The 17,479-nt window shown below is 49.9% G+C and overlaps 1 protein-coding gene across 4 annotated transcripts in view; it reads right to left on the reverse strand.

The window, feature by feature from the left end:
• Positions 1-17,479, reverse strand: part of LOC137433036 (signal peptide, CUB and EGF-like domain-containing protein 2) — a 398,204-nt gene that overhangs the window by 42,835 nt on the left and 337,890 nt on the right. The window lies entirely within an intron of this gene.

The raw sequence follows: 17,479 nt of genomic DNA on the forward strand, positions 1-17,479 counted from the left end.
TGAAGATTCACTTTCAAAAATATTTAAAATCTCGTATCCGAATCCATATTTGGATCTTCACCAAAATCGAATTGATTCGTCCTTGCACAGTGTCACACACCCAACCTGTCCACCAGGTTTTGTCCGAATCTGTCCACAGCTTTGTGAGGTATCCTGTTCACAGACAGAAAAACAGACAGACAGACAAACAAACAGGGGTGAAAACATAACTTCTGTCCACCTTAGGTGGCGGAGGTAATGAAATGGCTCATGCATTATTAATAGTTTCCAAACTAGCCACTGATGTGTAAATGTAAATAATAAGAAAAAGTAAATAAGTAAATAAATCAAATAAATAATAAAATCAAGGAAAGAACAAGCATTCTGAGTATTGCGCTGCAATACATGTCCCCTACCGTAGGGGACTCCGGTGTACACGCCTCGCCTCGTTCATAAGTGTTCAATCAAAAACTATAAACCATTCTTTAGCTGGTATGGGCCAATTTTAAAGCGTCATCACAAAGAAAACCGAGTTGTTCCACCAGTTGATGCTGGTTTTCAAACTTGATCCGAGTTATGCCGAGACCCGTGTGTGTAATTTTTTTTGTTGAAATCAGCCAATGTTTGGTGGAGTTATCGCACGGAAACCAAAGTGACAGACGAACCTCATTAAATATGCAAATTTATGCACGGTTGAATGTGGGCGCGGATGACGTGAGACCGGGTTATCCTGACCGGGTTATCCTGACCGGGTTATCCTGACCGGGTTATCCGCGGACCGTGGAAGCTAGGTTACTTCTGACGCGTACTGTGTATACTGCTAAGAGGGCAGAGTATCAGATACATATTTAAAGAAGTATTCACGCAGATTATACGCACAGAAGCATATGGTAAAGTGACACTCCAACCTCCCTAGATGTATTGTTGATTTATTGGTAAACTATGTGAATTCAATGTATTCTTGCCTCATATGAAGAATTGTGTCAATGGAAACAAAATTCAGTGAAAACGTTTTTGACTTGATGCTTATTCGAGGAAAGCATTTTAAAGAACAGTCCACGATTACAGCATATTGTACACAAGGAATATTAACAGCTTTGACTTACCGCACTCCAAATTACAGTCCGGAAAACTGTTGGGGAAATTACCAAAGTTCAAAGTGCCATAACGTTGTCAAAAATGATCGAAACGTCGTGAAGTTCGAACTTGATCTGTAACTTATCATGACGAAACCATGTACCAAGTTTGAAATCATTAGCATTAAACATTTAGAAAAAAAAGTCCGGAAAGCTGTTCTTTGCGTGACGGACGGACGGACGGACAGACTGACAGACTGACAGACTGAGGGAGGGAGTGCAACCTATAGTCCCCTCCGGTGTACACCGGTAGGGGACTAATAAGCATGAAGTGAACATAAAGTAAAACAGCATGGGAGGAAAGGCAAGTATAATTAGAATAAGAAAGGTTCGTAAAACAGAAAATGTAAGGAAAAGGAAGTGCCACAAACAAGTCCTCCAGGATGGCTCATTGATAAGAAAAAGTGCCACAAAGATGCAAGGAGAGAGAGAGAGAGAGAGAGAGAGAGAGAGAGAGAGAGAGAGAGAGAGAGAGAGAGAGAGAGAGAGAGAGAGAGAAAGAGAGAGAGAGAGAAAAACATTAGAGATTAGTGATTAAACTACTAACATATGCCAAGTCTTTAAATACTTGTTACAACCAAGGCAACAGCAGTTGAAATAGCCAAGGCCAGAGGCAGGAGGAAGACTGCACTGTTACTCTATCAGTGTCAACTCAATCATGCTCTCCAGCCAGCAGAGCAATCCAGCACTTCAATCAGAGCTCACTACAGTAAACATCAGCCATTGGCAAGTGAAGAGCCCAGATACATCATCACTGCTGATCTATCAATGTCGAGACATTGATACTTTCCAGCAGCACAGTTATCTATCACTTAAACGAGAGCTCACTATAGTAAACAGTATCCATTGGCAGGTCAAGAGCCCAGATACATGATCCTTGCTGATCTATCAGTGTTGGCTCATGGATACTCTCCATCCAGTACAGTTATCTACCACTTACTGTAAATGCGGCCAGCTCACTACAGTGAACATCATCCACTGGCAAGTCAAGAGGCCAGATACACCCAATTCATGAGTCTAAGTCACACCTATGACTGATACATATACATTGTTTAAGCCTCGTCTCCACTAAAGGTTTTGTCTCATGAAAACAAGGTGCTTAGCACAATATAAACAAAAAAGAGCAATCAGAGATTGGAGACCCTCACCAGGATGTGTTTTCAGTGGTTTTAAGGCTTTTGTGTTAAAACAAATATGGCGGCCGAACCACGTGACTGATGACGTCATCATCATGTTTTTTAGTTGTTCCACAGGGAGAGTTTTAATGCAGTGCTTTCTATGCAGTGCTTTCAGAGATATAGAGGTGCATTTTTTTTGTTTTTTCCAAGATGGCGGCCAAACCACGTGACCGAAAACGTCATCATTATTTTTTTCCTCCACCAATTTATCCCTAGATGATGCTCAGTAAATTTCATCTTGATCGGATGAAGTTTTGTACTTGTCGAATTATGACGTCATAATGGAGGCACCTATGACATCATCATTAACATATTTTATTCCCCATGGAGAGTTCTTTACAATGAGCCATGTCTCAATTTTTTCTATTCAGCACTTTCGGAGATATAGAGGTGCAATTTTTTTCTAAGATGGCGGACGAACCACGTGACCGATGACGTCATCATTATTATTTTTTTTCTCCACCAGTTTATGCCGACATGGCGCTCAAGAAATTGCATCTTGATTGGATGAAGTTTTGTACTTGTCGAATTATGACGTCATAATGGAGGCCTTGGGCCTAGAAAGTTAAAATTTGGGCACAGTCTATTCCAGGGCAAGGCAAATATGTGTGTGAAGTATGGCGATGCTATGTGCAACAATGTAGACTAGTACTGTGCACAAACAGACAGACAAACCAACCAACCAACATACTTGCCGGAATCTATTCCGGCAAGTAACAAACGGACTCAAATGCAATAACCTCTCCTCAGGCGAGGGTAACTAGAATGACACTCGGTAGAGCACATACCTCCACCAGGCTGAACAGTTTACATTTTGTATCCCACTGACAGGCCGGATCTGGATTCGGACCTGAACCAAAATCAAATCCGCTTGTTCTCGTCACCAAACCAACTCATCCATAGTGTTTTGTCGGAATCTATCCACAAATTTTTGAAATGCCATGACATTTATCATTTTTGGCCCCATCTATCAATGGTGAAGAATCACTTAAAAATTATCGTATCTGGATCTGGATCCGGACCCTCACCAAAATCGAATCAATTCTTTATTTTCCATACCCGACCTGTCCACCAAGTTTCGTCCGAATCCATCCACAACTTTTGTATTATACTATATAATCGTTTTTAGCCCAATCACTCAATGGTGAAGAAAAAACTAAAAAAATTCACGGATGTGGAACTTTACCAACATCAAATCATTTCTTCCTTGTCACACACCCAACCTGTCCACCAAATTTTGCCCAAATCCATCTTCACCTTTTTGAGCTATCCTGTTCACAGATAAACAGATAGACAAACAGAGACAGACAGACAGAGGTGAAAACATAACCGAATCAAGCAGAGCAAGAACTACACTGCATGTCTGCACAAGTTCATCCAGGTCCCTGAAAAATACATTGTTATTTGATCATCTGAGTTTGGTCTTGGCGTGCGTCCGTCCATCTGCCAACAATTGTCCCAATAAAGCAATAACGGTACCCCTAAACAATCGGCAGCGTTATCAATCAGATACTAGGCAATCTGCAAACAATATGATGTAGTTGGTAAGGTTACGATACATGGGCCAGTTTCAATTTACAATTTAAAACAAAACCTCTCCCTCCATCTTCTTCTTCATTTATAATAATGCATAGTCTCATTCAATCCCATTTCTCATATCGATTAGATTCAGAAAACACTTGCTATATTCAATAATTTTTTCCCAACATTTCCATTTCATTCATAATGTCGTGTGACTGCTCTCAGTTAACACCGGGAAAGTCACGAAAAGCCAATAGTGAGCTTTACTCCGAGGCGATGTTCAATCAGCGGATTTTATTATATGCGAGAGGAAGAAAGAGAAGGGGGAGGGATGAAGGGTCTTACCTGTTGATCCCGCCGGCAGTCCCAAAGCCTGCAAAGAAAATAACTCAAACGAAAAACAGGTTTAAAATGTACAGGGAAAATAACAAAACGATGTATTACAATAAATACCTGTGACAGGAAAAACGCGACGGTAAAACTAAATTCCTATGGGATCCTCCACACCAGACTTACAACACGGAAAATGGGGAATATAAAAAAAACTTGAAAACAAATTATGTGTGAATTTAATTTGGAGGATTTAACTCAATCGGCTGGGGTATTTCTCCTCAGGAATCGTCTCTGGCCGTTGGCGGGAAAACCCGTACGTCTTTTGGCGTGCGCGCACAAAGCCAAACCTCGCTGCACGGTCCGTCTTGGACGGCAGGTGTGCAGCTTGCCTCCCCAGCCGCGTCGGCCTCCGTTCTCCTCGCACGCCAAAGGATGGTGTCAGCAAGAGTGCCGAGGACCAGGGGTGAGTGAGAGGCAGGAACGTCGAGGGACAGAGGAAGATGCGAGAGGCGAGGAGGAGCAAGAGGTCGTCGAGGGCAAGATGAAGGCGTGAAGGGCAAAAGGAAGAGGAAAAATGTCGGTCCAAGTCTTCTTTTATTCGTCAGGTTGTGACGTCATCGATGCTTCTCCTCCAATGCCCGCAGGCCACCGCTACATTGTCCAGCTCTCCACCAAATCCACACGCAGGCCGCTTCTGACATCATCGGTCGTACCTTGCCAATCAGCGCGCTGCTTCCTCCTCGGCCTTCCTTCACCAATCAGCGAGTCCCTTCCTACCCCGGTCTTCCTGTTGGTCAACTCCAGCCCAACCACTGTCCTTCTCGGCATGGCTCTTGGCCTGCTCGAACTTCGTGGTTATGTAGCTGGTGGTGTCCATCAGCATTGCTCAGAACTGGCTTTCCGTTGGTTTTATTATTATTATTATTATTATTATTTAATTTAATGGGCACTTCCTGCGCTAGTGTCTATGGTGCGGTGCCAAAAGAGATAAAGGATAAATCACATAGGGAACGATGTACAAGGGATAATTTATCCTTATTCCCTAAGCTAAATAACATGCCCCGCCCCCTGGTGACGGGAAAAAATACAACTTCATCCAACATTCAGGCTAAACAGGTCCTCTACTTATTACATGGTGGTAGTTCTTCTTCTTCACGACAGTCGGAGCATGCTACCTACACAAATCAACCTGGTCTAAAGTCATCTCTACCCTACCGACATAACAATATAATAAGTCTATCAAACAGTATTTCTGATTATACACCGCCTTTTAAAGCATACGCAAATCTATCTCTATCTATAACATTAGTATTCCCGTTAGCAAAGCCTTATGAAGGCTTATGACGTGTCCTTCAGTGCAATTACAGTGCAAGGCGAGTAACGATCAGAATGTGATTACATAGTGACAGTAAAAGTGATTCTTGAAGAATTGTGAAACTATTGGTCCTGATACAGAGGCATTCATGGCAAACTGAATAGATTGTGCCTTAAAATACATCTTGTGTGGACTTGCTAGTGGAGAAGAAGCATCAAATTCTTTTCTGCAATGTGTTTCGTATTCAGCCTTATTTAATTTGAGAGGCCAAAAAAACAAAAAACAATAACCAATATACTAAAATCCTAGGATTCACAAATAAGAAGACTTTTTTTTTTTTTTTTTTTTTTTGTATACAAGATCGAGGCTCGTGAAAGAGCGAACATTAATCACACAGAAAGACAAACAGACACACAAAACAAATAACATCGGGAGCGGTAGACAAGATGGGGAGAGAGGGGGAAGGACACAAACACAACATTTGAGAGCAGGGACCGAGAGACATGGAGACATCGAGAGAACTGTGGGAGGGAGAGGGCTTTGGGGGGAAGTCATGGGTAGGGGGGGGGGGGGGGTGGGAGAGGTATAAAACATATGGACACTGCCAAGACTTCCAGGAAAGAAGTTGGAATTTCAAACAAGGTGGATCTGGGGTGAATTAGTGGGGGTAGAAAAGATCAAGGTTTTGGATGGGGGAAGATAAGAGATGGTGGTGAACAGTTGTTTTGAAGACCTGGAGGGAGGAGTGTGATTGAAGTGAGTGTGGGAGTTTGTTCCAGAGGCGGGAGAAAAGAGGAATGAAAGAGTGAAGGTGAGCAGAGAGCCGAGATTTCGGCAGTTTAACCATCAGAGGGTGGCTGGCAGATCTTGTGCGACCTGTAGGAATATTTGGGGGACAGAGCACAGAGAGAGCTGGGGGAGCAAGGCCAGAGAGGAGTCGGTAGAAGACAGAAAGACCACCTACCTGCCTGCGGTGAGTGAGTGAAAGGCCCTCAGAGATAGCTTCATCGCGGGAGATTCCAATGATTCTGAAAGCTTTGGATTCAACAGCGTGAAGCCGAGCCAGGTGTGAGGCAGGAGCACCAGCCCATAGGGGAGAACAGTATTCCATTGAGCTGCGGATGAAAGCTTGTATGTGGTGAGGAGCTCAGGTGTGCCTAGGAAGGACTGCGCACGACGGAGGATGCCCAGTCGGTGTCTGGCTTTGGAGGCCAGCTTGGAAATGTGGTTTTCCCAAGAAAGATCATGGCAGATGGTGAGACCCAAAAGCTTGAGCGACAGTACTTCTTGGAGAGGATTGTTGAGAAAGTAGATGGGAGGGTTGTCCAGTCGATCTTTTCGGAGAGACATAGTAAGAGTGTGAGATTTGTCAGGATTGAAAGACATGTTCCACATGTTTGACCAGTCTGTGATTTTGTCCAGGTCTTCAGAGAGTGAGGAGGCTGCAGACTGCCGATCTGAGGGAAGAGGAATGGAGCGGCAGAGAGTGGAGTCATCAGCAAAGAGATACAGAGGATTTTCCAGAGAGTCGGAGAGATCATTGATAAAGACCAGAAAAAGCACAGGGCCCAGCACACTGCCTTGGGGAACTCCAGCCTGAACGGGAAGGGGAGATGAGAGAAATCCATTCAGGGCCACACGTTGACTACGACCAGAGAGGAAGTCCGCAAGCCATGCATGGAGATTTCCATGGATACCATAGGAGGAGAGTTTGGTGAGCAGAGCTGGGTGCCAGACCGTATCGAAGGCACGTGATATGTCAAGGGAGACAGTTCTGATTTCCTGTTTGGCATTGAGGACCTCCATCCATTGTTGAGACAGCAGAAGCAGCATGTCCAGAGTAGAGTGACCTGGTCTGAAACCAAATTGATGATCAGAGATCAAGCCATTGGAGAAGAGGAAAGATTTCATATCCGAAGCAATGATGGATTCCATGACTTTGCTGATAATTGGGAGCAGGCTGATTGGTCTGTAGTTGCAAGGATCTGTTTTTGCACCTTTTTTGTGTAAAGCGGTCATGTTTGCTGATTTCCAGGATGCTGGCAGATGACCTTGAGCAAAAGATAGGGTGAAAAGAACAGAGAGAGGGTGAGATAGAGCGGCAGAGCAGGATTTTAGGACCCGTGGGCTGATGCCATCTGGTCCAGTTGCAGAATCAGAGTCGAGGTTTGACAAAAACTCCTCCACCTTGTCAGGAGAGAAGGTCACAGAGTCCAGGAGCAGTTTGGTTCGACTGGGAAAGGTGGGAACAGAGAGAGATGGGTTTGGGACTAAGGATTTTGAGGCAAACACAGAGTTGAGGCATTCGGCTTTGTCACGTGCGATGTCAACTGTGTGGCCATTTGAGGTAAGGGAGGGGATGGAGGGGGAACAAACACCAGAAACGGATTTGACCATACGCCACCAGGATTTGGAGGAAGGAGACAGGTTTGAGAGTTCATTCTTGAGTGAGGAGAGATAGTGCTTCCTGGCACTCCTGAGGGTAGACACACACTTGTTCCGAGCTTGGTGGAAGGAACTGAGATTTCCTTCAGTTGGATTAGCCTTCCAAGAGGCAAAGGCAAGTTGTTTCAGGGCAACTGCCTCACCACAAGATTCAGTGTACCATGGACGGGAGGAAGGGTAAGACAACTGAAGGCGAGATGGGGATAAATCTGTGCATGAGAGAGATCAGTTTGCTTTGGAAGAATTCCCAGGAAGAATTGATGTCAGAGGCAGTGGAGATGGGAGACCAATCCAGACGATTGATGGCTGCTTGAAGACCGTCCCAGTCGGCCTGAGTGAAATGCCAGACTCGTCGACGCTGAGGATGCTCTCTGAGAATGGCCAGAGAGATGTCCACTTTGACAAGCACATGATCAGAAGAACCGATTGGAGCAGAAGAAGAGCAGCAGACATTAGCAGGGAAGTTGGTCATAACCAAGTCTAGAAGAGAAGATACTCCATTGGCTGAGATCCGGGTCGGGAAATTGACAGATTGTGTCAATCCCAGTGAGTCACAGAAGTCCTTTGCTGAGGTGCCATGACTGGTGAGAGAGGAACCCACACCCAACCAGGTGGCATGATGACAATTGAAGTCACCACATATGAGGAAGAGAGAGTTGGGATGAGTGGATAGAAGTTGGTCCATGTTGTCAGACAGTGAAATGTAGATGGAGTCATCACTGTTTGGGGGACGGTACAGAACACATATGAACAAAAGGTGGGAGCGGAGAGGAAGCCGTAGCCAGAGGTACTCCTGGGGGTGAGGAGGAGAGAGGGCAGTGCAAGGAGAGTGAGGAAGAGAGTTTTTGATAAAGATAGCCACCCCACCACCAGGCCGAGGCTCAGGTCTATCATACCAGAGGAGGGAGTAACCAGGAAGAGATATTAAGGAATCAGAGACATCTTGAAGGAGGAAAGTCTCTGTTAAGCAGATCAAGTCTGGATTGTCAGAAGCAACCTGCATGGAGAGATCAGTCAGGTTTGAGCGAAGGCCCCGGATGTTTGAGGTCCATACCGTTAATGAAGAGAGAGGGGGAGCATCGGGTACAGGACAGGGGAGGGGAGGAGTAGGGTAAGATGAAGGATGAGAGGGGGAGGTAGGGAGAGCAGTTGTTAGTGTGTCAGCGATTGCAGAAGAGTTCCAAGAAAGGGAAGGATGAGGAGGATGAAAGGTTTGAAGGTGAAGGGATGAGGCACAGTGAGGGGTTGTTTGAGGGGGGGCAGAGGAAAGAAGAAGGTTGGGGGGGGGGGGTGGAGGTATGAGATAGAAGGGAGACGAAGTGGGGAGGAGGCAGCTTTGAGGAGGAGGGGAGAGGAGGGAGAATTGGAGAGGAATGGTATGGGGGGAGATTTGAATGGGAGGGGTTGGGGGGGAGTTTTGAAGGGGAGGAGTGAGGGGGGAGTTTAGGAGGGGAAGGGCAAGGGGGGAGTTCAGGAGTGGAAGGGCAAGGGGGGAGTTCAGGAGTGGAGGGGTAGGGGGGGAGTTTAAGAGTGGCGGGGCAAGGGGGGAGTTTAGGAGTGTAGGTGCAAGGGGAGGGATTTGGATGGGAGGGGCAAGAGGGGAGTTTAGAAAGTGGATGATTAATGAAAGACGAACATTGAAAACAAATTGGGTTTGTTGTGATTTTCAAGTTAACAATCCGGTTCAGAATGATGGAGGAGGGATGGAATGAATGTGAATTTAGACCATGTAGTGAGGGAGACGTATAAGATATTGAATTTCTTTTTTTTGAGGTGGAATGAGTTGGAGAGGAAATTGAGAAAAGCCTTTTAAATAGGAAGAAAAACAGCGTGTTGTAAAATACCACTGAGTAAAACACTGAAGGGGAAAGGTTATACATATTTAAATAATATTTAAACAGAACCGTGAACAATCTTATGTGCACAAAAATACCAACGGGGGGAGAGCCGAGAGGGACCACCACGAGTCACGTGAAGGGCAAACGGTGGCTGGCAAGGAGTTAATGGGGGCGGGGCGAACAGCACACCTGGACAGAAAATACAGGATGAGTCAACAGTACACGTGGAGAAAGGAAAATAAATGTTGTTTTTTTTTTTTTTTTTTTTGGTTTTTGGGGGTGAGGGGGGGGGGGAGGTGGGGATTTAGAACGTTAGACAGAGTATTATGTTCGGGGTAGAAGGGACAAAAACTAAGAGCCAAGCAAAACACGATTAAGATAACAAACACCGACGGGGGTACAACTACAAGGCCGCACACGAGGAGCAGAACACGATTAAATAATTACAAGTTACAGGAAATTCAAACCAAAAGTAACTATAATCAAAACAATAACGCATGGACGATAAAATAACGAGTTGAAATTTGACAATCTATCTGGGGAAATGGGGGAGAAACACGTGGTCGAAGAACGAACGAACGAACGAATAAGAATGAATAAACGAATGAGAACAGAGAAGGAAATGTTTTTTTTTTGGATTTTTTTGAGTTGTGATTTACACAAGGAAGAGGGCTATGGGGTGAAAAGATTGGGAAAACAGAGAACGAAAGTTATTGGATCACAAAAACACGGACCGCTGAGAGAAAAACAAAGCCTCAAGGTTGTACAGTGTTCACTGTACAACTACAAGGCCTCAAAACACGACCCGAATTAACACGATTTTCAATACAGGTATGAAAGATTTGCACCGAAAATCTTCGTCGGGACACAATATATACACCATAAAATAAATAGTTATAACGAAAATACAAATGGGAACAATTACTTCACTTCGATTTCGATGGATAGCATGGAGAGCTGAGAATAAGATAAAATAAAAATGATAAATAAATAAATAAATAAATAAATAAAAATGACTGATAAATAAAAATGAGAATAATTAATCAGTCCAGTGACATATGTTTATAAACTCTACAAACGTTGTACAAGTTTGCAATTCAACTGGTTGTTTTTGGAAAGATCGATATTCAAAACTGAAATGTCCACGAGGCATCACGTACAGGAGGAATACAACTCAGCGGTCAAAACATCAGACCTGAGCTTTGCCTGCTGAGCAACTATACTAGTTGGTTGTCCTTCCAGTTTTGGATCTGTGTACAAGTTTGAAAACATGCTATTGTGGCGGACACAAAAGCCCACTGGCGTGGTGACATCATTCCGCGCACCAAGCGGGCGGTGGCCACGCACCAGGGGTAGGCGTGGCCTCATGATATACACCGGGCGCCCAGCCCGGGACAGTACAGTGTTACAGTGTAGTCTTACAATAAAGACATTTATATGTTACCGCTTGTCCGCTTCCTCCTTGCTCACAAGCAGCGCGCGTAACGCCGCGCTTTACTGGTGACCCTCGACGTTGGATCCGCCGAAGCGATCCTTCCGAACACGACGCCATGGCATTGGCGATTAAACTTCCCGAGTTTTGGGAGGCCCAGGCCGAGGTCTGGTTCGTTCAAGCCGAAGCCCAGTTTCAGCTTCGGCGCCTCACCAACGACGACCTGCGCTACTGCCATGTCGTCGCCTCCCTCGGGCCCGGCACGGCCGCTCGAGTTGTGTCCGTCCTTCGCCACCCACCGGACGGCCACAAGTACGAGACACTCAAGCGGCTACTCCTAGCCACGTTCGGCCTCACGGACGACGCACGTGCCGATCGCCTCCTGGATCTCCCCGAGCTCGGTGAGACGCGCCCGTCGGTCCGAATGGACCATATGCTGTCACTGTTGGGCGACGAAGCCCCCGGTTCGCTATTCCGGGCGCTTTTCCGGCGCCAACTTCCAGCGCAGGTTCGCCTTGCGTTGGCCGGGACCGAGCTAACGGAACCCCGAGCATTGGCAGCCGAGGCGGACAGGTATTTCGCCGCTTCGGACACGCGGGCGAGCGTCGGCGTGGTCTTCACGGCCCTCGACGCTGATGTTCAGCAGCACGCTGATGTTCAGCAGCACGCTGATGTTCAGCAGCACGCTGATACGCGCCTCGTGAGCGCCACCACGCCCCGCCCACCGCCGGGGCGAAAACCGCCACCGCGGGGAAACCCGCCAACTCCACCGGCCTGGCGGAGCCAGCCGCGCTCCTCCAGCTCCACCACCTGGTGCTGGTTCCACACCAAGTTCGGCCACGAAGCTCGGCGGTGTCATCCGCCGTGCTCCTTCCACGGGTCGGGAAACGCCCGGGCCGGCGCTCAATAGTGGCGATGAGCGCCGGCCGTTCGAACAGCCTGCTGTTCATAACGGACACCTTCTCCGGGCTATGTTACCTGTGCGACACGGGAGCGCAGGTGAGTGTCATTCCCGCCGGCACGTCAGACAAGCACGCCGCGGGTGGGGGCCCCGCGCTGCTTGCCGCGAACGGGACGCCCATCCGTACGTACGGAAAACGCTGCCTCTCTCTGCGGTTTGGAGGGCAGGTTTTCCGATGGACGTTCGTCACTGCCGACGTGCCCATGGCACTGCTTGGCGCGGACTTCCTGTGCGCTAATGGGCTCCTGGTCGACGTCAAGCGCAGACGGCTTGTCCAGGCCGAGACGTTCAGCTCGCTCGCTTGCGCGTTGCCCAGCTCAACGAGCGGCTTGCCAAGCGGCTTGCCGAACGATTCGGTTCCGGCCACGTTGGGCTGTACGCTTCCGGCAGCGGACGCATTCACCCGCCTCCTCGCCGGCTTCCCGGCCCTCACGCGGCCCACCTTCTCGGCGGGGGGCCGTCAAGCACGGGGTGGCCCATCACATCCCCACCGTCGGGCCACCGGTCTACGCCCGGGCACGCCGCCTCGAGCCGACGAAGCTGGCGGTGGCAAAAGCGGAGTTCGCTACCCTGGAGCGACTCGGCATCGTGCGGCGCTCAGAGAGCGCTTGGGCGTCGCCGCTGCACATCGTGCCGAAGCCCGGCGGGGGATGGCGACCGTGCGGGGACTATCGCCGTCTCAATGACGCTACGACTCCCGACCGCTACCCCGTCCCCCACATTCAGGACTTTTCCGCCCGTTTGGCGGGCAGGTCCTTCTTCTCGAAGGTGGACCTCATACGCGGCTACCATCAGGTCCCCGTCAGGCCGGAGGACGTCCCGAAGACGGCGGTCATCACGCCATTCGGACTCTTCGAGTTCCTGCGCATGCCCTTCGGTCTGAAGAATGCGGCTCAGGCGTTCCAGCGACTGATGGACAGCGTCCTGCGCGACTTGGATTTTGTCTTTGTCTACCTGGACGATATCCTCGTCGCCAGTGCGTCCCGCGAAGAGCACCTACGCCACCTCCGCACGCTCTTCGAACGCCTGGGCCAGCATGGCCTAATTGTGAACCCCGCAAAGTGCCGGTTCGGCGCCACCACAATCGATTTTCTGGGGCACCGTGTCACCAGGCACGGAGCCGTCCCCCTGCCGGCCAAGGTGGAGGCAGTGAAGGGGTTTCCGCGCCCCCGCACGATCAGAGGGCTGCAGGAGTTCCTGGGCATGGTGAACTTTTACCATAGGTTCCTGCCCCGTATCGCCCAGCTCCTGCGCCCCCTGCACGAAGCTCTCCGAGGTAAGCCGGGCAAAGGCGACGTTACCTGGACCGAGCAGATGGACACGGCGTTCACGGGCGCGAAGCTCGCCTTAGCTAACGCCACCATGCTCGCGCACCCGGCGCCCGATGCACCGATCGCCCTCACCACCGATGCCTCGGACTACGCGGTGGGCGCGGTGCACGAGCAATGGGTGCGTGGAGCTTGGCAACCACTGGCGTTCTTTAGCCGGCAGCTTCGCCCGCCCGAACGCCGTTACAGTACCTTTGACCGCGAGTTGCTCGGACTTCACTTGGCGGTCAGGCACTTCCGCCATCTGCTCGAGGGCCGTGCGTTCACTGCCTTCGTCGACCACAAGCCGTTGATCTTCGCGATGGGCAAGGTCACCGAGCCGTGGTCGGCCCGGCAGCAGCGTCACCTCTCGGCCGTGTCCGAGTACACGACGGACATCCAGCACGTCGCGGGGAAGGACAACCCGGTGGCGGATTGCCTTTCCCGGGCCGTCGCCCACGCAGTCCACCTCGGCATCGACTATGCCCGGATGGCAGCGGACCAGGCCGCTGACCCCGACGTCCAGGCCTTGCGGACCGCCGTCACGGGCCTCCGCGTCACCGAGGTGCCGTTCGACGGCGTGGGCGCGGCCCTCTTGTGCGACGTCTCTCTCGGGCGTCCTCGCCCCATCGTGCCCGCGGGCTGGCAGCGCCAGGTGTTTGACGCCATCCACGGCTTGTCCCACCCGGGCGCGAGGGCCTCCCAAAGGCTGATCGCCGACAAGTTCGTCTGGCATGGCCTCCGGAAGGCCGTCCGCGGCTGGGCCAGGACGTGCCTCGCGTGCCAGCGCGCCAAGGTGCACCGGCACACCCAGGCCCCGTTGGCCCCGTTCACGGTGCCGGAACGCCGGTTTGACCACGTCCACGTGGACCTGGTGGGACCTCTGCCCCCCTCGCGGGGTTTCACCTACGTCCTCACCATGGTGGACCGCACCACCCGGTGGCCGGAGGCCGTGCCCTTGGCGTCGACAACGGCGGCCGATGTCGCGCAGGCTTTCATCGCCACCTGGGTCGCCCGGTTCGGCGCCCCCTCAGGCATCTCATCCGACCGCGGCCCCCAGTTCACCTCGGAGCTCTGGGGGGCGGTTGCGCAGGGGCTCGGGGTCCGGCTGCACCGAACCACGGCCTACCACCCCCAGGCTAACGGCCTGTGTGAGCGATTTCACCGCTCATTGAAGGCCGCGCTCCGGGCCACCCTCCGCGACGGCGGCTGGGTCGACAGGCTCCCCTGGGTCCTGCTGGGCCTCCGGACGGCGCCCAAGGAGGACCTGCGCGCATCCGCGGCGGAGTTGGTCTTCGGGCAACCGCTGCGGGTGCCGGGCGAGTTCCTCCCCGACTCCACGGCACCATGGTCCGCGGCACAGCAGCGCTCCGCTCTGCAAGAGACCGCCCAGAGGTTCGCCCCGGTGCCAACGGCATGCCACGGGCACCCACCGACGCACGTCGCCCCGGAGCTTCGCACGGCGGAGTACGTCTTCGTCCGCCACGATGCCCATCGGACACCACTGCGGCCCCCATACGACGGGCCTTTCCGCGTGCTGGAGACCGGGGCGAAGCACTTCACCCTGGACATCGGCGGTACTCCTGACCGCGTTTCGGTAGACCGCCTCAAGCCGGCCCACCTCGATGTGGACCATCCACCGCCAGTGGCCCGACCCCCACGTCGGGGCCGACCTCCTGCGGGCGGACCCCCGGCACCGCCCAGCCCCGCCGCCACGCCGCCCCCCGGTCCTGCACCCATCCCAGGGGCAGCCAGGGGCATCCCACCTGGCATCCCTGCACCCCGGACGCCGCCGATCGCCAGGGGGCGCTTCGGCCGGGTCATTCGTCTGCCCCGCAAACTGGCCCTCCAGGTGCGCGGGAATTCTGGGGGGGCGCGTGTGGCGGACACAAAAGCCCACTGGCGTGGTGACATCATTCCGCGCACCAAGCGGGCGGTGGCCACGCACCAGGGGTAGGCGTGGCCTCATGATATACACCGGGCGCCCAGCCCGGGACAGTACAGTGTTACAGTGTAGTCTTACAATAAAGACATTTATATGTTACCGCTTGTCCGCTTCCTCCTTGCTCACAAGCAGCGCGCGTAACGCCGCGCTTTACTATGATGTTTTTATGAACCTCTTAAATGAAATATGTCATCATCATCAGTTGTTTGCCCTGCAGGAAGTAGAAAGAAAGCTCCAAATCCTGGCCTATGAGGAGGCTATTGCTGCTAAAGCAGCTTCCCTTCCAACTGGAGTCGCAATTTGAACCTGCAATCACAAGAGCTCCGATAGTTGGGCCAACCCGGAAGCCAAGATCTATTAAACAAATGAATGCATCAAGAACAAATTTTAGATCATCAGATGGATTTGAGGTGTTTTCATTTGTGGTCCTGTGCTGTTTATCATTTCATACATGCACATGCGGGTAGACAGGATAACCTAGGATTATGCAAACTCACCTATGAGCTGTCTAGTCTGGGTTCAAATCTCAGCCTAGCTATAAATTACCATCCTGGTGCTAAACTGGGTGCTGATCTGCCAACATTCATTGGTGGAAGGTAAAGATCCCATGGTGTCCTTTATGAAGCAAAGGTGAGCCATTGCCGGGAACGCTGAATAAATTACAAATCCCTCCCTGGACTGTGCGGAGCGGGTAATCTGGTCTTATTTGAGGCTGCATGACACCAGATTACACTGCTTGCTGTCATAAAATTGTGGTTCTTGTCTGGGTAGCGTCTTCAGCCCCATAAACAAATTGAGCAGATATTTCCCATGTTTCATGTAAATGGCCTTCTTTGGATACGATGGGAAAGCAACCAATTCAGCATGCACATGTGTGTCATTTCCATTTCACCAATATGTGAAAACTTGTTTTTTGGATAATTTTTGCTGAGTGTTATTCATGACACGGAAGTCAGCTGTTCAATTAGGCCGTGTCATATCTCTGTTATTGTAGTTGCAACAACAGCATTTGAAACCATTCTTTTTGGGAAGTATGAAGACTGTACAATAACTGTCATATCCTCTAAGTTTAACCCCTTGAAAAGAGGCAGTGTGAGGTGATAGTTTTATTGTATCTCTTCAACAGAGAAATTGCGGACCTAAAATTTGTTTACAAAAACCGTACACTGGCAATGGCTTGCAGTGCCAGAGCTCTCCACTCTATCTTAGTTGGAGACATTCCAGGCTCTTTCGGGTTGCTCGATAGCTGATGAAAAACATGGCCTCAACTCAAGACACTGATTTATGGACTATTATTTTATTTTTTTGCAGTACAAACTGAAGAAAGGACTTGGCAGTAGGCATGAGAGCAAGAAAATTAGTTATAAAACAACATATTTTACAGTTTTTAAGGCGCGCGGAAGGCCTTGCACATGCGCTGCATGTCAAAGAGACATCAGTATACTTTTACAGGGATTTACAAGAACGTTAGGAGACAATGGGGCAAAATTAATACAGTAAATGGAATTTGAATCTAAGATCCGAGCATCATTAACATCAGAAGGGAGTGCTAGTATACAGGAATAACAAAAAGATAATACAGCAATGCTAATTGAAGTGTTGGCACCCAACAATTTCCGCCTTAAAAGAGTCGGAAAGCAATGGAATGATGAAGTATCGGAACCTCATAAATGACGTGTAAGACGTGAAAGAAACTGACGAAAATTGAGCTCGTATGAGTAATGGTCGGAACAACTGGAGTGATAAAAATTTAACCCCGCGTGGTATTTGTGGAGGAGATACAAGGAAAAGAAAGCTAAGAGGATAAGAAGGAACAGGTTCCTGGGTCTCTTGTGAAGTATATGACCTGTATTCATCACTGCAGTTTCTCGTAATCCCCTTATTGAAATGTCTCGTGCACGTCTCGAGCCAATTTACCATGTCATTATCATTTTACAATATTTATTGACACCAGGCATGATTTCCTCAACAATCACGTGACCGTGTTAAACCCTCGTAGATTTTAATACATCCACGATTAGCAAAATATCCTAACACCTGTTAAACCACCCAGCAACACTCCCAATTTTTTTTATTGTATCTATCTTGT

This window comes from Myxine glutinosa, chromosome 8 (genome assembly GCF_964187855.1).
Source record: "Myxine glutinosa chromosome 8, kmMyxGlut1.1, whole genome shotgun sequence".
NCBI lineage: Eukaryota > Metazoa > Chordata > Myxini > Myxiniformes > Myxinidae > Myxine > Myxine glutinosa.